Here is a 23,840-nt window from a genome sequence, read left to right as displayed (position 1 = left end):
AAGAAACAGAAATTCTGAGGTAAAAGCCTAACTCCTTTGTCTCAGTTGAGGAAAACCACTGTCTTCCTGCTGTTTGATCTTTCAGAGTCAGCAAAAGGCTCTGAAACTCTTCCACAAATAAGAGGGCCCCTGGGAAGTGACCACGAGAAGGTGCTGTCCACCACTGGGGCGGGAAAATGCTGGAAAGCTGAGGGCCCGCCACCTGGGCCTACAACGGCCTTTTAAGGCACAAACCATCGCAGCCTGCCCCAGATTTGAGGAGATGAGACTTCCCACATCTTGGGAAGAAAGGAAGCCCTATGGAGGTGAAGCAAAGGCAAGAGACAGGCCAAATCTCGTAAAGAGCGGGGCAGGGGAAAGTTCTGTTTGTCAAACACACTTTAATCTCTAAAGTCGCTGGCCTTTGATGTTGCCCCAAACAGAAAACCTACATGGTTTGCAAGATTTACAGCATTTCTAGTGGGAACAGTTTCATGCTCCAGGGTTTTTCCTTCGGAGATTAAGGTTTATTTTCTCCCTGATGTTCGCTGTGTCTGACTGTAAGAGCCTCATCGGAGACAAGGACATTTTCCTGCCCTCTGGGTCATCAAATACACCCAAATTTTATTCATCAAATCAAGTTCGTTTTTTTCAGGGAACAAAGCTGCTGGAGATTTTCCAAACTGTGGGGTCATCACTGTCATTCTGACAAGACAGAAGTGTTTCTTTTGCAAAGAGTCAGCTCCTGAGATCACAAAAAGGGACTTAAAAATGGCTGCACTAAATCTCTATATTATAAAAGGCCACACAATTCATTTCTTAAGTTGAAATGAGGAGACGCAAAGTAGATGGGAAAAGAAACAAATCATCACCTCGGTCCGTACATCAAGGCAACCCACCGCAAACCCTAGCACTCAAATAATTGTAAGTCGCGTAGAACAGAAGCGGTTTAAAGGGGCCAACGGAGGTACAGTTTACTGGAAGGAGCTCTTAGCATTTCCACTAACTCTTCTTTCTTTAAGTTGGATCTTATTCTTCTGACCTCAATGTGAAACCTGATCTGTAAGGACAGAACTTTATAAGGTACTAGGCCAAGAAGCTGGTAGTAAATTTCAACTGGCTCATGCATCATACTTAATTAATTCCTGCTTGACTTACGAAAATGGCAGGGAGGCTCCCAGAATGAACCTTTCCCTGGATGTTGAGATTTCTTCTTCTCGCCATGGCACTGTTGCCAACGTTTGGACCCATGAGCAGGTCATCTCCTGGCTCTCAACACTCCTATCTACCTACACAGGGTTCTACCCTCCACATCCTACGTGTCTAATATAGTCTGTGGGTGATGATTCTTTTGCCATGGCAAGCAGGGATCAGTCACTTTTGCCAAAACAAAAGGCAAAAAACCAAAAGGAATCCCCCACCCACTCCCTTAAACACAGAGGTTTGACAGAAAAGAAGTATATTCCCACTTGGAGGCATGGAAAACGTAAACAAGCCCCTTGGGTGTCTTATTCATAATGATGCTAATGGAAGACACTCCTCTTCCACTCAAGTATGTCAATGCATCTCTGAAGTCGTAACACAGAAAACCACAGAACACACTGGGGAGGGCAAGAGACTTGTCTAACAGCAGCATGTGATTAGCAGAGGCTAAAGTGTAACCCAGGTAATCCTGGCTTCTGGCCACACAACCCTTCTGGAGATTACTAGTTGAGGTTGCCTTAGGACACACATAACTGTAAGTGAGGTTTTACTCGAAATTGCAACAATCTGATCCTTCTCCTAGTACCCCAGCTACACTCTAATAAGACCCATCCCTTTTCCTCAGCTTTTCCACAATAGACACACACTTGTGCAATAAAGAAGGTACGTCTGTCCCTTTGGGGGTCAGTTTCTTCCATGCAATTTGCAACAAAACGCCTCTTGGATTTTAAGAGAGCGATCCTGTAGTTCTGGTATTGATTTTTCATTTTGCCCCATAACTACCACCACAACTTTACAACTGATATACAGCATGAACGGTTTCCTTGGCCTTAGAGACCAAATTAATCACAATATTCAACAATCTGTTTTTTTATGCCACAGAGGTCAATGTTGGTTTTCAACATAAATTGTAAAAGCCATGGCCAGCGCCCAGTGCCATTTTGGAGATGCATTGCTAAGTTGCCCCCCACTTGTGATTGAATACAACAATGGTTTTGCAAATTAAAATGTTCATGGCTTTAAGTCAGCCCTTATTTAGTCAGCTACTGGGCAACTGCAGGTCTACAGGCTGATTGCTGGAGGGACTCAGAATTCTGACAGCTAACTGCAAGGCCCCATCTGTACACTGTTGTGATCTGATCTGAGAGGAAGTTTCTCAGAGCAGCTCTGTCTTCCAAGGATGCTATAGGTCAAACTGAGGGGCCTGAGAAGAGGCCCCTTGTCCTTCTGTCCTTACCGTCCTACCGGCATTTTCCATGCTGAATTCAAAAGTAGGGTCGCTCTTGACCCTAATCATCTCTCCATGGGGTTTGACACTATGTTTCCTTCAATTCTACCATCTACTCCCAGTTTTCTTTGCACCTCTCTGACTGCCATCTCTGGTTGTTTCACTGGCTCTCCTGTGCTTGTCCTTTATACTAGGTCACCCCACACTCCGCCTGTGATGCTGCTTGAATCTTTCACCTGCATTCTCGCTCCCTCACTCCACTTCCTTCCGCTGTGTCTCCATGTAGATGGCTGCCATGTGTCAGGAGCTTTCAAGCGTGGATGAACATATGGGAGAACATCGCCTGGCACGTGACAGGCGCGGAAGGAATGCCTACTGAAGACATGAATCCAACTCCCAAATCTATACTTGGGTCTGACTCGACCACACTTCAGACCTTCTGAGATTTCCAGATCTTCTTAGATGTTCCACTGGATCCTCAAACTCAGTATGGCCCTACACGTCCTCCTCTTCTGTTCCTTCGCTCCGTAAATGGTATCCTCATCCATCTAGTAACTAAGACTCGGTATCGTGCAAAATGGCCCGTGACTCTTCCTCATCTTTCATCCCTAACATCCAATTATGAAGTTCTATGTACCTCTCTAAAAACAAAACAAAACCCTGGAATTCATCCCTCTTTTTATTCTATCACCGCCCTGGTTCAGAACCTCGTTACTGCTCACCAGAATATCTGCAACAGGTCTTCCTGTCCCCAGCCTCTCCTCTCTACAATCTACCCACTGTGCTGCTGCCAGTTACACTTTAGAAAAATGAATCCTCTTCAAAAATCTTTGAAACCACCCCCCGCCGTGATCTCCAGAATAAAGGCCGGATTTCTAAGCATGCCATTCAAGGATCTTCATAAGTTGGCCCCATTCTCTCCTTTTCACTTGCTCTCTAGTTCCTAGGCGGCTGCCCCTCTCTCTTCCATTCCACCCCCAATAGGTACTCGAAGCACTGGTGACAACGTACTCTGCCATTTCTGCAAGCCCACCCTAGTGTTCTAGAGCTTTAGCCCTTGCCTAAAATGGGGCCCATCCCTCCTCTTCACCTGCAAAAACTCTGCCTATCAAAAGTCAGTTCACTCTTCGAGGTACAATGAAAAGGAAACCTCCTCTTCCATTAAACCTACCCCAGTTTTCTCAATCTGACTTATATTCTCCAGGGCACTCTCTCTCAACATTTTGTTTCCACCTCTCATTTGACACTCCACATCATGCCTTATATATGTGTACATCCACTTCCTTAACATGCATGTAAGCTCCACAGGTGTAGCAACTCTTGATTTTCTCCATTGCTTGCTAAGTTAAATCTTAAAACACAAACAAAAAAATCAGTATCTGTTTGCTGCATTCGGCTGAAGCCTGACCTGGACTTTGCACCCCTCTAGTAAATGCCAACTGACTACAAAAAGTACTTTGTCAAAAAACTTTACAGACCCTACTAGAAGAAGATGGAACAATTAGGAAATGGCAATCTGGGCACCATCCCAGGCCAGCCGGTCAAGGCAAGAGGGATATGGGACTCTCAGAGAAGGATGCTAAGTTATCTTAATTTCAGGCCATAGAGAAAACAAATGGATACTCTCTTGGGGGCTTGAAAGTTACCACATTTCTCCCTCATGCTCGAGACATGTTTATAAACACAGAAGGCTATAATAAAACTCACATGAGAGACAAAACTCAACTGCAACAAGTGTTTACATTCTAATCAGGACAACAAATCACTTCTCACCAGGAGATTCCAACTCAGTCAGCATGAGGATTCTTGTATCTGTGCCAAGGATACCCTGGACCAGAGACCCTCCTGGTCCCTTCAAGCTGGATGGTGACTCTGGGCATCAACACAAGAAGAACAAGAATGAATGGCATCTAAATGACACTGTTGAAACGACTGTCGAGATTCTGCATGGCTCCTAGTGCCAAAATATATGGGCCCTTGATATTTCCTGATTTGTCACATGACTCTCAACCTAGACAAGCATAGGGCAGTACCAAGGACAAAGGCTCCTGACCTTTCTGACAGGAAGAGGTCGGTGGCCAAGGTTCCCGGATTGCTTATGTCTGGCAAGGGAGAGAAAAATGTGACCACCCCTAGGAACCCTGGCCTTTCTTAAAGTCTAAGGTGAATGATGTTTGGAAGATACTAAAATTAGGAAAGGAATAGTTACAGAAGGCATAATTGAGGTTCACCCAGAGGCAGCTTATCCTCCCCTCATCCTCATCAATTCACTCATCTGTTCATAACTGTTAAGAATTGGACAATGGCTTCACCAGGAGGCTTACCCGGAATGGTTGTACATTTTCGACTTGCCTCTTAAAAAGAAAATTTGGCGAGGGCTGTCTTATTGCAGAGAACAGTACCCAAATTAATACTATGGAATTGGCTTATATGCCAATAATTGGGAGGAATCTGTACAAAGAAACCACATGGCTATTCACATTCTATTTTACAATATGATCAACGATTCCCTGTTCTTTGCCAAGGGATGATGGTTAATGAGATTCACAAATTAACCACCCAAAATCACTTCATCTATTTTAATGTCTCTAGCAGCACTGGATCTTCATGAAACTGATAAGCGCTCCTAAGCTCTATCTGCCATAAATGCTCAATGCCTCCAGAATAAAGCTCGAGCTTCTGGGCGTGGCTTTCATGGAGGTAACAGGAAAGGACAGCACAGGGACCGGACCAGTTGGACAGGTCAAGGGAGTCCTTCCTAAGGAAGCGGCAAACTGAGCTGAGATCTGAAAAAAGAGTAGAAGTAATCTACACCTATGTTTTGGTGAAAGAAGACATTCCAGGAAGAGGAAACAATGTGTGCAAAGGCCTTGAAGAAGAAGGAAGCACAATGCATTGGCTTCGTTGAGAAAATGCCAGGGTGGTGAGAAATATGGAGAGTGAAGTGGCTGGAGGGAAGGAAAGGCAAAAGAGGTGGGCTGAGGATAAAATATTTTAATCTTTACCCTGAGAGCAACTCGAACCCATGGAGGAGTTGACACAGGAAGGGGCATGATTAGATTTGCATTTGAAAACACTGCCCTTGGTTGCTGTGTGAAGAACACAGGAAACCAGAGAGCAGCTACTGCAAGAGCCCAGGGGAGTGGTGATAGTGTCTTGGACCAGACTGGTAGCACCAGAGATGTAAAGTGGATATTTCAGGAATAAAAGTTCTCAGAGTGGATATGAGGGGTGGGAAGGGGGAAGGAAGTCTCAAGGATGACTCCCTGCTTCTCTCATGAAGAGCGAGGTGGGTAGTGGTACCACTTCCCGAGTTAGAGAACTCTAGAAGGAGACTAGCTTTGGGGCACTGCCAGCCCCACTTTAGGAGGCTTGACTATAACCTGCTTTTCCCATCCTCAACCATTACACATGCTATTCCCTCCATGAGAGATGTCTACTCTCTTCCCATCCCCATCACCACCTGCCAAAATTCTCCCCATTCTATAAGATTTAATTCAGAAGTCCCTGCTGATCAAGAAGACTTCCGAAATCCTACCCATCCACGTGTATCCCACCATCTTCCAAGCTTTCACATCTCTGTTTGTACCTTTGACCGACATCCTCGTCCTTCCACCTTGTATATCAATTACAAAGATGGCTGTTTCCCTTCTGAGTCCTCCACAGAATTCAGGAAATGCAGCAGGCACTCAATACATTTGTTTTGGTTTAAAGTGAGACATCTTTCCTGTTAATTGGCTCATACGTTCATGTATTTGTCCATTCAATCAAATCAAATTTGGTGAGAGGTCAGATACTTACCTGCTGAACAGTACTTCTCAGCCGCGAACCCATGTCAGAATCACCTGTGAGGCTTTTTAAACCTACTGCAACTTGGCAATACTGTACACTGGAATCCACTGGGCCCACAGATTAGACTAATTAAATCAATATCACTGGAGGTGGAACCCACGTGATGTTTTTAAAAAATTAATCCTGAATGATTCAAACGTGCAGCCAAGATTGAAAGCTACATCTGTTGAACCCAAGTCCCTGGAGATGGTGCTCACATCCTTGAAAAGCTGCATAGGTGTCTCTCATGTACAACCTAATGGTGAATGCCTCGAATGCAGAGAAATCACATTCCATACAAGACTGAAAAGATAAGGTTTCTGCAGTTGGTAATGGATAATTCTCGAATGTTTTTAAACAAGGGAGTTTGTAAAATGGATTGAGCCCAGAAGAAGGGACAGCAGGCCATTCAACAAATACCACGTACGAAGCACTAAAGACATAAAATGAGGTGACTAAGAGAGACCCTGCACCCACAAAGCATGTGTGTCTTCACTTTCCCAACAAATAGGTGTTGTGTTCTGACACATGGGCACTGAGAACGTGGCAGAGACAAAACAGAGTCCCTGCCCTCAAGATGCTTATATTCTAGCATAGGAAACAGATCAATGTATAAGACGTCCATTCAGATAGGGATAAATGCTCTGAGGAAAAATAAAGCAGAGTAAAAAGGGAAAGAAAAGGGCCACTCTGAGCTGTCTTTTGAACAGAGACATGAATGGAAAGCATCGATTCTAGGGCATATGTAACCATAAGATGAGTTGAGAGTCTGCGAGAGCTGGAGGGATGACTCAGGTGAGAGGTGAGGGGGCAGTGAATTAGCAGATGGCAGGAGGAATGAAAGAAGAGGACAGATTCAAAACAATAATGCTAAAAATATGCCAGGCAACGTGCGAAACACTACACCTGTTACCTCAGACAACAATCCCGATAGGGCAGTACTTTCATCATGCCCATTTTACAGATGAGGAAACTTGAGCCTCCCCATGTGACTGCCCAGTATCATACACTCCTAAATGATGGAGCCAGGGCTCACACTCGACTAACTTGAGAGCTAAAGCTCTTAACCCGAAAGTATCTAAGCTTGACTACTTCAAAGGGGAAGGGGCTCAAATTGACGTGACTTGGTGACTGATACCATGTGCCATGCTATCAGCAGTAGAACCTGACTTTACAACACAGCAAGAGATGTGACCCAGCAGGGCCCAGAGTGGTAGAGGGGACTCCACCCGACTCTTGAGAATTAGAGTCTACTGACGCAGTTTATGAAAGGGTCAAAGGAGAGCTCTCTACCCCTCCTGAGACCCCTTTTCATCCCTGCCTTTACCTGGAAATACAATTCTAACCACTCCCCAATCATCTCAATCCTCCCCGAAGTCTTCTAGCAATAAACTCTTACCTAGAAACTGTGTGTGCAGGGTGAAGACTTGAACTCACAGTTCCATGGCCAAGCAGAAAAGGGCCCAGAACAGAAAGTGAGTCATCGTTTAAATGACCTAATGAAGCCTGACAGGCGGAGGAAGCATGAAGGTGAGCAGGAGAGGCCACGGAGGCTCATCACAGCAGAACATAACCACCGAAACTCAGACCTGAATAGAATCCAACAGGAATGTAACTCTAAACAGAAAATCAGGTAACGTGCCATGTCTCCAGGGGCAAGGAGACCCCCCCCCCTTTCCCTTCAATTGATGAAAAGAGCTATGGCACTGGACCCTAAGACTCAGCAGGGTAAAGGGCCACCTACTTCCCGTATAAAACTCAATTCCACTGCATAATGCTATCGCTGGATGTCAGAGTAACTGCTCTGATCACCTGGACTGATTCAGCTGATTTGGCAGACAACTCCAGGGTGAAAGAACAATTTCCCACATTTACCAGCCAAGGAAATATGAGTGTTCCTTGCTGGAACCTCGAAATCTGTTAGGATTCTTTGGTTGCAAGTAACAGAATGGAGCTTTAGCTAAGATTATTATAGTGATTCAGAGAGCAGACTCTGGAACCAGACTGCCTCGGCTAACTGCAAACCCCAGTTCTGTCGTTCACTACTTCTGTGACCTTAACAAAGTCACTTAACCTCTCTGAGCCTCAGTTTCTTCATAAACAAAACAGGAACCATTCTTCATCAATCATATTGCAAAAAGTGTTAACATACTGCCACTGGTAAGGATGTAAGGAAAATAGGCACTGCATCACATAAACTCTACATATGAATACACAGGCATACACACACACACACACACACACACACACACACACACACAAATTCTGCTATACACTCTACCTATGTAAGGCAATTTGATCTTCTCTCTTAAAATTGAAAATACACATATTCTTTGATCCAACAATTTTACTCCTAGGTATTATCATAGATGTTATATGTGGAAACCTTCTGTACAGGGAAACCTCATTTTACTGCACTTTGCTTTATTGCACTTTGCAGATATTACTATTTTTTACAAATTGAAGGTTTGTGGCAATCCTGCATCAAGCAAGCCATTTTTCCAAAAGCATTTGTTCACTTGGTGTCTCTGAATCACATTTCAGTGATTCTTACAATATTTCAAACTTTTTCGTTACTATTATATTTGTTATGGTGATCTGTGATCAGCGATCTTTGATGTTGTTAATGCAAAAAGATTATGACTTTTGAAGTCACTGAAGGCTCAGACGATAGTCAGCAGTTTTTAGCCTTAAAGTATTTTTAAATTAAGGTATGTACATTTTTTAGACACGATTCTAAAAATATTCACATAATAAACTACAGTAAACATAACTTATATATGCACTGGGAAACCAAAAAACCTGAGTGACTAACTTTCCTGCAAATTCACTTTATTGCAGTGGTCTAGAACCGAACCCACGATACCTCCAAGGTATGCCTATATTAGGATATTCATTAAAACATTATTTACAAAAGCAGAAGACTGAATACAGTAGGAGACTGGTTAAATAAATTATGACACCATACAATGAAAAGCTATGCAGCTATTTAAATGAATGTACAAATATGAAAAGATCTCTAAGATACAGTGTTTATTCATTTGAAAAAAAAAGCACATAAATATTTGTAAGTATATAGAATATCTCTGGAAAGGTACAAAAAAATTTTTGTGAATAGTGCTAGCCTCTGGGGAAAAAGAAATGGGTGTCTGGGAGAGTGAGTGGAGGGAAAGACTTACTTTGCACTGTATATGCTTTGATACTTCTTGAATTCTGCGCCATGTGCACGTGTCAGCAAATAGTCCTGGGAGAGCTGATCTGAAAGACCTAGCTCAGGTCACGTGCTTGTGGAGTAGCCAGACGAAGGCAATGCAACTCCACCTGCATCCACTAAAAGAAGCTGGTCCCCAAAAGAACATCCAGAGGCTGTTAGAGAAGGAGGAACGGACGCTGGATGAACAGAAACAATTGTTTCCCTCAACACGAAAGAGCCTAATTTTGATATGCCAGGCCCAAACACAGGCAGAGAAAAGACTCCAGAGAAACATTCCTTTTATCATATTTTGTTACTAGCATCCAGCCGAAAGTTGGTGAATGCATCAGAGAAGGCATAGACACCGGGAGACTTAGCGCACAGTGGAAAATGCTGAACTGGGAATTGGGGAATGTGGGTTCTATGTCCATCAGTACCTGGCTCTGTTGCCCCCAAGACCTCCTGAGCCCTTCCTTTGCCAAAAAGAAGAGAATGCGGTGACCATCTCTTGGGTCCCTTCCAACTCTGATGCTCCAGGATTCCGCGGCAGTTGACCTCAGCTTGTCAGAGCCTAGCAGTGTGGGTACCACGGTACAGTCAAAAAATAAAGGGCACGGGATTAATGTTCCAGCCTGGAAAGACAATGACAAATCTGCCTACATCTCTGCTACCAGTTTCTCTGGCACTGTGAGGAAAAAAGAGATATCAAAGTAGAAGGCATTCTGAAAAGTACGAAGTCCACTGGGTTCTCTAGGAAAGCACCACCTGGGTGTGACTCTCTCATGAGGTTCTCTGGTACATAAACAGTAGCCCTATAATGCCATTTCTCCATCTCACTAATAAATAAGGTGGCCTCTACATTATCTCAAGACCTTAGATTCCCAAACAGAATCAAAGTAAAGGCAATCTTGCAGAAGCTCGCATCTGAAGAACAAACTCACAGAGAGTTATTAATCACTCAAGAATTAACACCTCGTGCATTGGAAGTAATCAAAGTAGTCACTAGAAAATAAAAACATCACAGAGAGGGAAAAAGTGAACGTCTAGCAGAAATCTATATATAAAGGTGGGAGAGACCAGAATGAACAGCCACCATTTACATTCCGAACACTGACTCCGTCTTTCAAGTGGTGTGACTGACATGCCAAAGTGCAATGGCAAATGCAGGACAGCGTGGAGTGCACAATCACTAACTTGGAGCTATTAGCCAAAGAATGGGGAGATACGCATGGGAAAGAAAACGCTCTTTTTCAGCGGTGGAAATGACAGATTACCACACCTGCTATCCTGAACCAAATCAAGTAACTCATGAATGACACTTTGACTGTATTTCAAAATACTTCTATGCAAGTACTTACGTCTTCAAGACTGCTGCCTCTAGAAAAGGCAATGGAGATGTCATTTCCTCCAAACCACAATTCCAATATCCAAAAAAAAGAAAAGAAAGGAAATAGACCTAAGGTTCCTAAACACGGAAGAGAATCACAGGTGGTTCCCACAAGGGAAGACCTGCCTCTGACCAAAGTCCAAAATTATTAGGCTGGTATCCAATTTTTTTTTTATTGAAGTATAGTTAATTCACAATGTTGTGTTAGTTTCAAGTGTATAGCAAAGTGGTTCAGATATATACAAACTTATTTACATATATATGTATACACATACATTCTTTTTCAGATTCTTTTCCATTATAGGTTATTATAAGATATTAAGTATAGTTCCCTGTGCTATACAGTAGGTCCGGTATTCAGTTTTTGAGGAAAAAAAAAAAAAAGATAAAAAAGACCTTGGTTGGAAAAAGCCTCAACTCATTTGTAATTCTCCTTCTGAAAATGTAGTGTTGCTTGTTCGCTGTATTCAGGATGCAAATAGGTCTTGGAGTCAGTGCAAATAATACAATCTTGACTTGTTTCCCAAGTAAAATCTTTGCAAATGCAAGATAATAAACTAGTTTCATTTTATTTTTAGTTGTGCATGTTTAGCACTTTGCTTCCCATGACTTTGATAGGAAGCCAGTTATTAAGGGGTGAGAGTGCCTTACCTTACAGAGAAATGCATTAGAAAAAGAAGGTCCTTGTTAAGCTTCCTAATCTCTCTCATTACTGGACTCACCCAAACCACACTCCATCCAGTCTAATCAAATTTGTGAGCAGAGCTTGTGTTTTCCCACTACAGTGTCTCTGCTTCGGCCATCTTTGCAGACTCTACCTGGCTCTAGCTATCAAAATCCTCTGTATTCCCAAAGGTCTCTGTCAGAATTCACTTTTCTCCTTTGTTTTTCCTCCCTTTGAATTACTTACTGCCTTGTGCCTTATCAACCTGGGAGACACAAGTCCTCGCTTTTTGTATAAATTCACACTATGCGAAGTGGAGCAGATGAATGATTAAATGACTACGGTGAAGAAAAACATTTCTTTTTCACTCTTTTAAGAGTTTTCAAATATACCATTATTGTCCAATTTTCTAAGGTATCTTTCATAAAAATATCTCAGCATGGAATAATAGAAACTAAAATGCAAAAGGGGGAAGATTCTGAATTTTCAGATTTTAAAGACAGAAACTAAGTGTCTTCACATACTGCTGCTTTTATGAGAATATTCTATTCAATTGCCAGGTTTTTCAGACAGCTCAATAAAAAGGTCAGCTTCTTTCAGGGCTCTTACTTGCCTTCAAAAATATTAATCAAGGCTATTCCAATCAAGACAGAAAACAACACTGCTTCATTAACTAAACTAATAAGCCAGATTCTTTCTCCCATTAAAGAAAAAAAAAGAAAAAATTAAAAGACAGGTCTTGACCTAGAGATTATCATGCTAAGTGAAGTAAGTCAGACAGAGAAAGACAAATATCATATATTGCTTATATGTGGAATCTAAAAAGAAAGATACAAATGAACTTACATGCAAAACAGAAATAGACTCACATACACCTGAAACTATCACAACATTGTTAATCAACTATACTCCAATAAAATATAAAAGGTTAAAAAAGAAAAAAAGAAATAGGCCCACAGACATAGAAAACAAACTTACGGTTACCAAAGGGGAAGGGGGGGAGGGATAAACTAGGAGTTTGGGATTAACATACCCACACTACTATATATAAAACAGGTAACCAACAAGGACCTACTGTATAGCACAGGGAACTCTACTCGATATTTTGTAATAACCTATAAGGGAAAAGAATCTAAAAAAGAAAAATATATATATATACACACATGTGTATATATATGTATGTGTGTGTATATATATATATATATATATATATATATATATATATAACTGAATCACCTGAAACTAACACAACATTGTAAATCAACTATACTTCAATTAAAAAAAAAAGACAGGTCTTGAGAACCGCAGCAGGCCACCTTATGCTGTGCGTGCCTGCCTAAGTGGACACCATCTATACTTATTCCGTCTCAAGATGAGAACGAGATGGAGCACTCCAGAAGAACCAGTCAGAAGACCTGGGCATCAGCAGCAAACAACTTCCTCAATAAAGACGGAGGAGAAGGGGGAAGGAGAGGGGAATCTCCAGCCCCCAATGGCATTTACCCCAAAATCCTCTGTAAGGCTTAGATTGCCCCAAGGAGCCAAGTCAGCCTCATGGACTTGGCCTCGGCAGTTCTGCTGCTTATAAAATGACCAAGCTTCTCCCTTTGTTCTGGCAAAAGACTTCCTGTGAGAAAGCAGTAATCCTTTAAAGCTTTCCAGTCCAAAGGTCTCTCCTGGTTTGTATTCCTCCCATCCCCATCCCCCAGAGGAAAAAGCTCAATCACATCACAAGGCATTTCTTGGTTCCAAGCTGTACTGGGTCTCAAGGACTCCTGGTGAGGAGAGAAAACTGGTCATCTGAACATCCTTTCTTGGGATCTGTCTGAAGGGTAGACAAGCAGCAAAGATGAATATTAACATGCCTTCCATCATCAAAAGCTATTGCATACCCAAAGGATGATAAATATTTTAATCAGTTTTCAGCTTGTCGAGCAGAAGTCAGTTTGCCCCTCAGAGATTTCCCTAGTTCTGTACCCCACACCTATCCAGTTCACGCCACTTTCCCTATCTAACTTGGGAAATTAGTCATGAGAAGTCCAAGCTCTGTTGGGGAACTCATTTAATTTGATGACAACTGTACTCTATTAAGTTTTTCAAGAATAGGGAAGTCTAAAATACGGAGAATGCCAACAAATGAGGCAAAAACACCATGATTCTAAGTTTTCACAGCACTATTACTCGGGGAAACTTAATAACCTACTTACATCTCTCATTTTTTTAAAAAAAGAGTTTTCATATTCGCATAAGTTGTTCGCCAGTGATTGCTCCATCTTCACAGTGCAAATGCCAAAGGCATAAAACAGAACATTCTGGTATATCCTCTGTGCTCTTGATATTATTATTACTTTTTAATGTTCAAGACGTTTTGGGGGTACTGCTAGGAGGGTTACGTTGGTTTAAAAATAAAACTAACCCCAAAATATTCCTGTGAAGCAGGACCTAACATTGGAGGAAAATGTACAGAGTTAAAAAGAATGTATTGAAGGCTATGCTATTGAGCCTGAAAGTGAGGAAATGGCAAGGCTGGAATGCTGACCCAACATGAATTCGTTTTTTTGTTTTGTTTTGTTTTGTTTTGGCTGAACCCAGGCCCCCTGCAGTGGAAGCGTGGAGTCCTAACCACTGGACTGCCAGGGAACTCCCCATTTCTTTTTTTTTTAATTGAAGTATAGTTAATTTACAATGTTGTGTTAGTTTCTGGTATACAGCAAAGTGATCAGTTTTATATATATATATATATATATATATATATATATATGTATATATATATATTTTGTTATTCAGATTCTTTTCCATTATAGGTTATTTATAAGATATTGAATATAGTTCCCTGTGCTCTACAGCAGGCCCATCCTTGTTGTTTATCTATTTTATATATACTGGTGTGTATTTGTTAATCCCAAACTCCTGATTTTCTTTAACAAGTGAGGGGTCGATTACCTACTAAATAACAGGCACTGTTCTAAGAGCTGGGGAAACAATAGTGAATAAAACAAAGTCCCTGCCCTCGTGAGGATTCTATAAGTAGAGGCAGACCGTAAACACATACATGGTATCACGGCAGGCAGGGGAGAGCAGTAGGAGGGAAAGCAGAACAATGTCACTCTTGCTCTGCAACCAGAGAGAGCTTGGTCAGAGAAAACCCTCTCCAAGGAGGGACAGGAGCAGAGAGTTGGGAAGGAAGTGACAGAGTAAGTCAGGAGAGGGAAGAACGTGCCAGACAGAGGCAACAGCAAATGCAAAGGCCCTGAGGCAGGAGGAAACCGGGCATGCTCTAAAGACAGTAAAGAAGGCTAGGAGGGGGAGGGGGAAAAAGACTTAGGTGGGGAGAGGACGGAGTGGGTGGACAGATCCTAGGGGGCACTAGGCCCCTCACAAGGAAGTTGGATTTCTGAACGGGATGGTGAGTTTGGGCCAGGGCAGTGAAATAACCTGACATACTTGAAGGGAACACTCTAACAGGGGTGAACATATAAGTGGTAGAAACAGGGAGGTTATTTACACCAAGGTGGTAGCAGAGAGGGTGGTAAAGAGTAGTTAGATCATGAATCTATTTTGAAAATAGAGCTAACTGGATTCACTGATAAATCAAGAGATAAATCAAGACAACTCCAAGGTTTCTGGCTGTGCAATAATGTGCAATACTGGGAGAAAGGCTAGGGGGAGTTATGGGAATCGAGAGTTTGGTTTTGGATTTGTTACATTTGAGATACTTATTACTAGATGGCTGAAGAGGGCACACCTTTCCCAACTACGGTTCAGGTGGCCCAAGATATGAGATCCCAGTACCAAGAAAATACTAATTTATTACAAGGACTGGCATATCCCACTACTTTCGTCCGTTAAAAAATTCACTGGTAACTGCATGAGAAGTTTATGACGTTAAATAAAATACAAGCCTTCTTAATCCCTCAACATCTGTTAAAGAAGATCTGATGCATAATTCTGGGCAATTTCATAAGTGCTCATTTAAATTAATAACATTTAAGTTAGTGGGATATATATTATCAAGCTACCACCTGTTCCAGGTCTTTATAACCAGAGCAGATTTGTCTTGAACACTGAAAATTAATTTTGAATATGGCCATAAGACTCCAGATTTTTATGTGAAGGCTAATTTTGTCAATCAATCAAAACCAAGTTGGAGATTATCTGAGATTTTTATACACATCAAGGAAAAATTTACAAATGAGATTGTCACAGATGGTTCCAGATGGGCTGAGATTGTGTAAGCAAATACCAAAAAGTTGATCATAATTTACGTGTTAGAGAAAAGACTGTGTTAAAAGTATCATCTACAAATGATCACAGAGATTCTTTCAGGAAGACCGAAAAGGCAACGTATCAGTTTCCTTTGGTTTAAAAAAAAGTCATTTTTTGCAGATGTCAACAAGAAGAGAGCAGGATGATGGTTATGTTACCCTTAATGCACAAAAGAGTCGACTTAATGTGTTCCCAGAGCTCTCTGGGATTTCGGCACTTGGAGCACATTTGTCCATAGAGACATTTTTGCAAAATATGGAAAGATTCCCAGCCCTGCCTCCCAAAGTATTTAGCCCACAGTAAAGGAGAAACATTACAAGAGTAGCCCTGAGCTCCAGACCACTGTGAGTCCCTTTAGCTCCAGGACTGACCCTAGTTCTAGACGAAGGGAAATGGGAAACAGGGAGGGATGCTGGCACTAAGGAGACTCAGTCAAATGACCTCTAAGTAAGGGGTCCAAAATTGACACCTGTTTACACTTCCTTCTAAAATCACTCCTGGTGATGACTTGCATGTGTATAGTACTTTTATATTTTACAAACTCTCTCATTTGATCATCTAAACACTTTTCTTCAGAAGGGAACAGTTTTAGGGACCATTCAATAACCACCTTGGGAAATAAGATCCTAAGACCTTGATTAATAGTCCCAACAGTTGGTACATAGCCTTTGGAAATCTTGCTTCCCTTGCAAAATCGTAGGCCTGTCGGGTTTTTTGTTTTGTTTTGTTTTGTTTTTTTAAATCATTTCATTCCTTTAGACTGACCTTCTTCTAGAATATGTCAAAGATATTTATAAAAAGATAAATGACAGACTAGAGCTGAATTTACTGTCCCACTCCCTACCCCAAAAAAACCCAGAGGAAATAAAGTATACATTTGTTTTATGCTCTATCTTTTCTAGGAAAAATGGAAATTCCTACCATCCCAATCTGGTCCGTAGGTTTCTGAATTCACATCTGAAATGCTACGATGGTCTGCTAGTCAAAGCAATCCAAAATAAATTCCAGCAGCCAAGGCTCCAATAGCTCCCCAGGGAAAACTAGTGGGCTCTTCACACCTTTACATCCATCTGAATTCCAGTGTAGTTAAAATTATATATTAACAATAGAATTTGTCTACTTAAAAAATATATCAAACATATGTGAAATGGGTGTGTGTGTGTGTGTGTGTGTGTGTGTGTGTGTTTAGTAACAAATGCTAACAAAATTTAGCTAAAGCCTATGAAACCAGGCTCACATAGAAACCTTGGCTGTTTATTCCGTTTTTCTCTCCACAAACTAATAAGAGTTACGAGAGATGGCAAGGCTTTCCCTTGGAATCTCCCGGCTCCTGCTGCTTTGTCTCACCATCTTCAGCATTTTTTTTTTTTTTTTTTAAATATTTGTCTCACAAATGACTTTTATTTATTTATTTATTGGCTGCGTTGGGTCTTCGTTTCTGTGCAAGGGCTCTCTCTAGTTGCGGCAAGCGGGGGCCACTCTTCATCGCGGTGCGCGGGCCTCTCACTGTCGCGGCCTCTCTTGTTGCGGAGCACAGGCTCCAGACGCGCAGGCTCAGTAGTTGTGGCTCACGGGCCTAGTTGCTCCGCGGCATGTGGGATCTTCCCAGACCAGGGCTCGAACCCGTGTCCCCTGCATTGGCAGGCAGATTCTCAACCACTGCGCCACCAGAGAAGCCCCATCTTCAGCATTTTTAGCCTTGTTCTCATGGTGAGCAGAGCAGAGGCACTGGAACAATCCTCTTAACATTCCTGGAATGTAACAGGCACTTCCTAGTCCTTGGTACCAATAAAGCTCAGCTCTCACACAGCTCATGGAAGGGTTAAAAACAGAAAGTCCTACCCACTGGTTTGCTCTGATGTTCCTGGAGATATTGTCACTGGATGTATCCTCAGTAGAATTCTATTCAACACCTCTGTCTTTAAGTACAAAGCTGTAGGCTGTAGTAGCTTTAAGAAACATAAGTATCCCTTTTTTCTGCTGCACAGTATCTGTGTGTGAAATTCTCTAAAGGGGTTTAAGTATTTACCCTGAACACTATCAGACGGTTTCTGAAATTTTCCTTATCCAGTTGCAAAAACACTTCAAAGAGAATCATAAACACAGTCCTTTGTGCTTTCCATGCACATTCTGTTTCTGAGGCTTAAGCCTGAATTCTCCTGGAATTGTAAATTTCTTCCCAAAAAGACAGGATTCACAACACTTTTTTTTTTTTCTTAATTCATTATTAAGTCTGCAGCAACAAAGGAAAAAACTGGAAAAATCTGAGAGAAATCCAGAAGGCAATCAAAGGCATCAAAACCTGTTCGAAATTCATTGCTAAATTATATGTACAATTTCCCCCCAGATATTTTACTCTTAATAGAATAATACAGAGGTGTGGAATTGGAGTAGGGGTGGAGAGGGAGGCATATGGAAAAGAACCAACCTTCAGTGAACACGTTTAAGGTAAGAAAAAATGTGAGCCAAGGGTTTTAAGCCACAATAGTTGAAAAGTGACTTTTTTCTTTTCTCCAAATTTCCAAAGCTAAACAAACATAGAGGGTCCCAGAGCTCAGAGTCTGCAAACATAATTTGAATTGTTGGGTGCTTGTGACTGTTTACCTGCCTCCAATCCGTGCTTCTCCTGAGCCACTCAGCACTGTACCAGTCAAAAAGGGGAAAAGGGAGTTTAAATCTTCATTTAAAACCACTCGACATTTCACACCAGATCCTAAATTACTATAATATACTTTGCTCCTATATCAGAAATGCTAACTCTGAAAAATGGAAAACAGGATTAATATTAGCAAATATAATTTAGTATATACATTAACGTTAAAGGGGAGAGATATATAAATATAATATATATATATATATACACATACACACACACACATATATATATATATATGTTGATGACTCCACCGTTAATATGGACAAAAAATTAACATTTATATTTATATCACTTTCTTCCTCACACCCCCAAAAATCTTTAATCTTGGAAGAAAGTTTAAAATGAACTTAGCTAACTGAACTATAATATGATGGCAAAAACCAGTATACCTCGCATATATTTCAGTATGTGAAAAAGCAGCCTTGCTCCTCTATTCAGTTACAAAGAATTTAATCTAAAGCACTGTGATGATAGCTTCATTAATCTCTCCAAAAACAAACAAACTGCTCCTCGGCCCAATCATTCCCCACCTTAGTGTAACCTACACTAAGAAGGGCTCAGCCAGACAGCAACGGGCAGGTTCCATGGCCTGAGCTTTCCCAGATGATTTACACAGGCCAGAATGACAAGCTGAAAGGCATGACTCATCTTGAAACTAAACGATTACAACTAACTCTTAAAGGACAACTTTCACATTCTTAACTATCTTTCTCTCTTAAAACTTTAACAGCAAGAAACTGGTAACAGTATTAAATAAAACACCTACTCGTTTTCCACATCTCTCTGCTCTCCCGTGCCAAATTTTAACATAAATGGGTAGAATTCAATGTAGCCGATAGCTTACCTAACATAATTATATGTTGTGTTTTACACTGTTTCAAAACGGATACATTAAAATAATCCAGTCTTGGCTCTGACCCACTAAAGTCAATACAGGTTATTAAGGCCAACTGCCATATAAATGCACTGCTATCCCAGCACGAGGAGCTGTCAGGACAGGAAATGCAATTCAAAACATTCAAAACGATCAAGATCTACCCTTGTCTTCTAGAAAAAAAAAAAAGCAATGAAAAAAGAAGGAGGAAATTTCTCTCCAGTACAAAAATCATCCGTACTTCTGAAAATGTTTACTCTGGAAAGTATTCTAGAATATTTTATTGAATTATACCAAATTGACCTTTTTTTTTTTTTTTTTTTTTAAGGTCAAAAGGAAATGAATAAATGTCATCAATTTAGAGGACATCACACCTAGCATTCTTTTCTGTATCACTGTGAATTCAATAGTGTTAAAACATTTTTATAGGTAAAATAAATGTCAGTTTCGCAAAGTGCGATACCAGAGCCTAAGAGACAAATGGCCTATCCGTTGAATCTCTGGCTACAGCAAGGCTTCCTCACCTCACAGGAGAGTTCGGCTTTTCATATTTTTTACCCAGAAAGCAAAGCCTGTACAGTTTCTTTCAAATGGTAACTCTCTCTTATCCTGAACGGTCTCTCCATAATACGCTCATCTTGGATGTGGGGTGGTGGGCTGGTTTTAAAAAAAAAAAATAAAACACAAATACAAATATTTGAATAGTGTTAGTGTCCTAATACCTTCCTGAAGAGCAAAATGAGAGACAGGACTAGGCTAACTTCCCAGGTTGAAAGAAAGGGTTCTGGTGCTCTGGGCTTAATGGCTCATAACTTCATGAGGTAATATTCGGGGAAAATGTGATATTTTATCAGGATGTCATTCAAATATAAGGTTTAACATTTACATCACAAGAGCATGCCCAGAGTAAAACTATCCTCGGGGAGGGAAACGGCAAGAATAAACAGTGTGATAAAAAAAAACGTTGCAAAAAAAAAAAAAAAAAAACGTTGCTTGCTGGAACAGGGGATTGGCAGTGGAGGCTAGGGGAGTTTTAGACACAGCTGATTAAACTTTTTAAAATATGTGACTGGTTATGACATGTGAAGCAATTACCATTAATGGAAGAAATGTGATTTCAAAGCTCATTTTCCGTTCTTCTTTTATATCCTACCTGAGACTACACCTTTCCAACCACAAAGGAAAAAAATGAACACAGAGACAGAGAGGAATTACAACACAAGTCTCTTCCCTGGTATGAGGGCTGTCAAAGGTTGCTTTAATCACAAGCAAAAGGTGAAAAGTAACGTACATATTGCCCGAGGTTTTTTGTTTTATTTTCTCGCCAAAAGAGATCAATGCTATGTTGCAGAACAGACAAAATACATTAATTAGAGAAATCTTTCCACAACACACATGTGATTTTTACAATTCAAAGCAGCATAACGATAAAGAAGAATCATTTGTCTAAAAGGATCATCATTTTGAGTCGTATATTCCCTGGAAGCAAAGTGAGTACATTCAGAAAGGCCGTTTGGCTTAGTCTAATTCTATAGAATCCAAATGTGCACCAAACACTGCACTTTTTATGTTAAATTGCTGTTGAATTTGTTAACCCACAACTGATTTCCTGTGTTATGGAATCTTGGAGATTACAGCTAACTTGAAGCAACAGGGATAATTCTGGACAGTTAATGGTGCATTTGTCTGCATTTTCCTGAAAGGCTTAGCATCTGGGGGCCTCAAACTGGTAGCTCAACATTGCCCCCTACTGCTCACAACTGAAAAAATATGAGGTGGGCTGGGACAAGGTAGGAATGTAACCAGCCAGTGCCAATTCCACCCAGAACACACAAATACCAGATGGCACTGCACTAACAGCCACAGAACCATAGACCTGCCCAAAGATTATTCTCTTCTGTCTCTTCCAATAGCAAAAGTAAATTATTATGAATTTGCTAAAACTCATTTAAAAAAAGGCTTGAAGCTGAAATTTAATTTAGAAGTGCCATTCCTTTTATCTTGGCCCAAACCTTCACTCTGCTGATAACGATCATCCTGAGACTTGCTGAGACACAGAGGCCATTGATTTCACTCAGAACACTTAGTAATGCCACACCAACTGCAAGGAAACTCGCTCTGGAGAATTCCCAAGACTGTTCTTCTTTTTAGTATTTTTACACAAGAGTTATAAAGGGAGACAGTCGATCTAATGTGCCATCACCGCCAAATTAAAAAATATATAAATAACTAAATAGTTTAAGTGAATTCATAATGAACATCACTGGTAAGCTCACAAAACCAAAGATTTCACTTAAAAAAAAAAAAAGCCCTTGAACAAAAGCAATACAAAAACATAAAAGAAAAAAAATCAGTGAGTTTCTTTCTTATTTTGCCAACTCTAATTGTTTAATTGTTAGAGTTTGCCAGCTCTAATTCAAAGAATTGTCAAATTACAATCCCGAAGTCAAACTGATGTCTTAGTGTCAAGGTTCGGCAAGTAAAGAAGTTCTAACTCAGATGCAAACAAAACCAGAATTACACAGTGAAAAAGAAATTCCCTAAAAATGAAGCTGCCTTTATGTATACATCCCATAAAAATGGAGCATACTCTACACAGGCTAATTTTAGGAATAGAACTAACTGAGGAAATTTCAGCATGAACTTTTCATTACCTCCAAACCCAGTTTTACAAGGCTCCGTTTTGCACTGATTCAAGTCTTCGGAGAAATCCATTTTTGTGATACTATTAGTACACTAAAAGGATTACAGTATTCCTCCCCCCGACATATATTCATGAAAAGGCACGGTTTAAAGATTTAAGGAAATGTCTGAAAAGCAGAGACTTCTGGATTCTGACCCAGACTTTCGAACTGGGGCCCCTTCAGGGTTGTGACGTGATATTTTCATTATTATAAAATAGGGATTAGCAATAACTACCCATTTCTGCAAATCAGTTCACTGTTTCTAGCACATCTCAAAGTCTGTGCAGTGGTACTCTCTCAAGAGTTTAGCAGGCTTTTATCACTTTTCCACTACATTCCAAACCTGACGATTTGGAGGTAGAACAGTGAGGTGGTACACGGCATGACCCTAGAGCCAGTCTTCCTGAGTCCTAATCCCAGCTCCCCAACTTAGTTGTATGACCTTGAGGAAGTCAGGTAAACCTTTTGTGCTTCAGTCTCCTCATGTGTAAAATGGGGGAAAAAATACCTACTTTATGGGGTTGTCATAAAAGTTAAATAAAATAGTGTCTGGTACTTAACAAGTATCACATAAGTATTTGCTATAATTACTATTATTGTAATTCAGACTTACTCCAAGTGGCCCCAACTTGCCTTCTAGCTACATTTCCTACTACACATCCCCTGAATCCCGTGCTCTGATCACACTGTACTTCCCCACTCCTGATCTTGTTTTTACAGTTCCCGGGGCCTAATGCTTCTCTCTGAATGCCTTATCCGACCCTACTTCTCCCCACCCAAGGTCCCCAAAAGCCACATCTGCTGTTTCACAACTGTCCCAGCTCCAGTGCTCCGAATTTAATACTCCGGCCTCTGGATGGTGATTTTTTTTTTTTAATCTCTATTACAGGATTTCATTTTAGCTAATGCAACACCTGGCTATATTCATGCTTCTCTCCTTGTTAAACGGAATGTAGTGGTTAAGAGCACAAGTTACAGAGCCAGGCTGCCTGGGTTTCAGTCTCGCTCTGCCACTTACTCCATGACCTTGGGCGAGGCACTTAATTTCTCTAGGGCTTGGTTTTCATGTCTATAAATTAAGGTTCATAACAGTTTCTGCATCTCACAGGACTGTTGTAAGAAATTTAGAAGTTAATATAGGGAAAACTCTTAGAATAGTGTGCCTGGTGCATATGAAAATGCAAATGAAGTTTAGGACTTGTACTGTTCTCATCGTCGCTGCCCAGTGTATGTCTAACACGGTGCCTTACATGTCGGAAACGCTCAATAAAGGTTCATTGCACTGAACTAAGCTTGTACTGACAAAATCCCTGGCTGTTCCCACTACCTTACCAAGAGTAACCTAACTCACTAATTTAGAAATTTTTGTCTTTATTTATTTATTTTTTAATTAAAGTATAGTTGATTTACAATGTTGTGTTAGTTTCAGGTGCACAGCGAAGTGACTCAGTTATACATATATATATATATAAATCTAGGGCCCCCCTGGTGGCGCAGTGGTTAAGAATCCGCCTGCCAATACAGGGGACACGGGTTCGAGCCCTGGTCTGGGAAGATCCCACATGCCGCGGAGCAACTAAGCCCGTGCGCCACAACTACTGAGCCTGCGCTCTAGAGCCCGTGAGCCACAACTACTGAAGCCCATGCGCCTAGAGCCCGTGCTCCACAACAAGAGAAGCCACCGCAATGAGAAGCCCGCGCACCACAATGAAGAGTAGCCCCCGCTCGCTGCAACTAGAGAAAGCCCACGCGCTGCAACCAAGACCCAACACAGCCAAAAATAAAATAAATAAAATAAAATAAAAAATAAATCTATTCTTTTTCAGATTCTTTTCCATTATAGATTATTATAAGATATTGAATATAGTTCCCTGT

At 41.0% G+C, this 23,840-nt stretch overlaps 1 protein-coding gene across 2 annotated transcripts in view; it reads right to left on the bottom strand.

Moving 5' to 3' along the window:
• The window catches only part of FTO (FTO alpha-ketoglutarate dependent dioxygenase), a 364,377-nt gene that overhangs the window by 177,803 nt on the left and 162,734 nt on the right, over positions 1-23,840 (bottom strand). The gene's annotated exons all lie outside the window — the stretch shown is intronic.

This window comes from Balaenoptera musculus, chromosome 19 (genome assembly GCF_009873245.2).
Source record: "Balaenoptera musculus isolate JJ_BM4_2016_0621 chromosome 19, mBalMus1.pri.v3, whole genome shotgun sequence".
Taxonomy (NCBI): Eukaryota; Metazoa; Chordata; class Mammalia; order Artiodactyla; family Balaenopteridae; genus Balaenoptera; species Balaenoptera musculus.
This window is presented reverse-complemented; position numbering and strand designations above follow the sequence as displayed.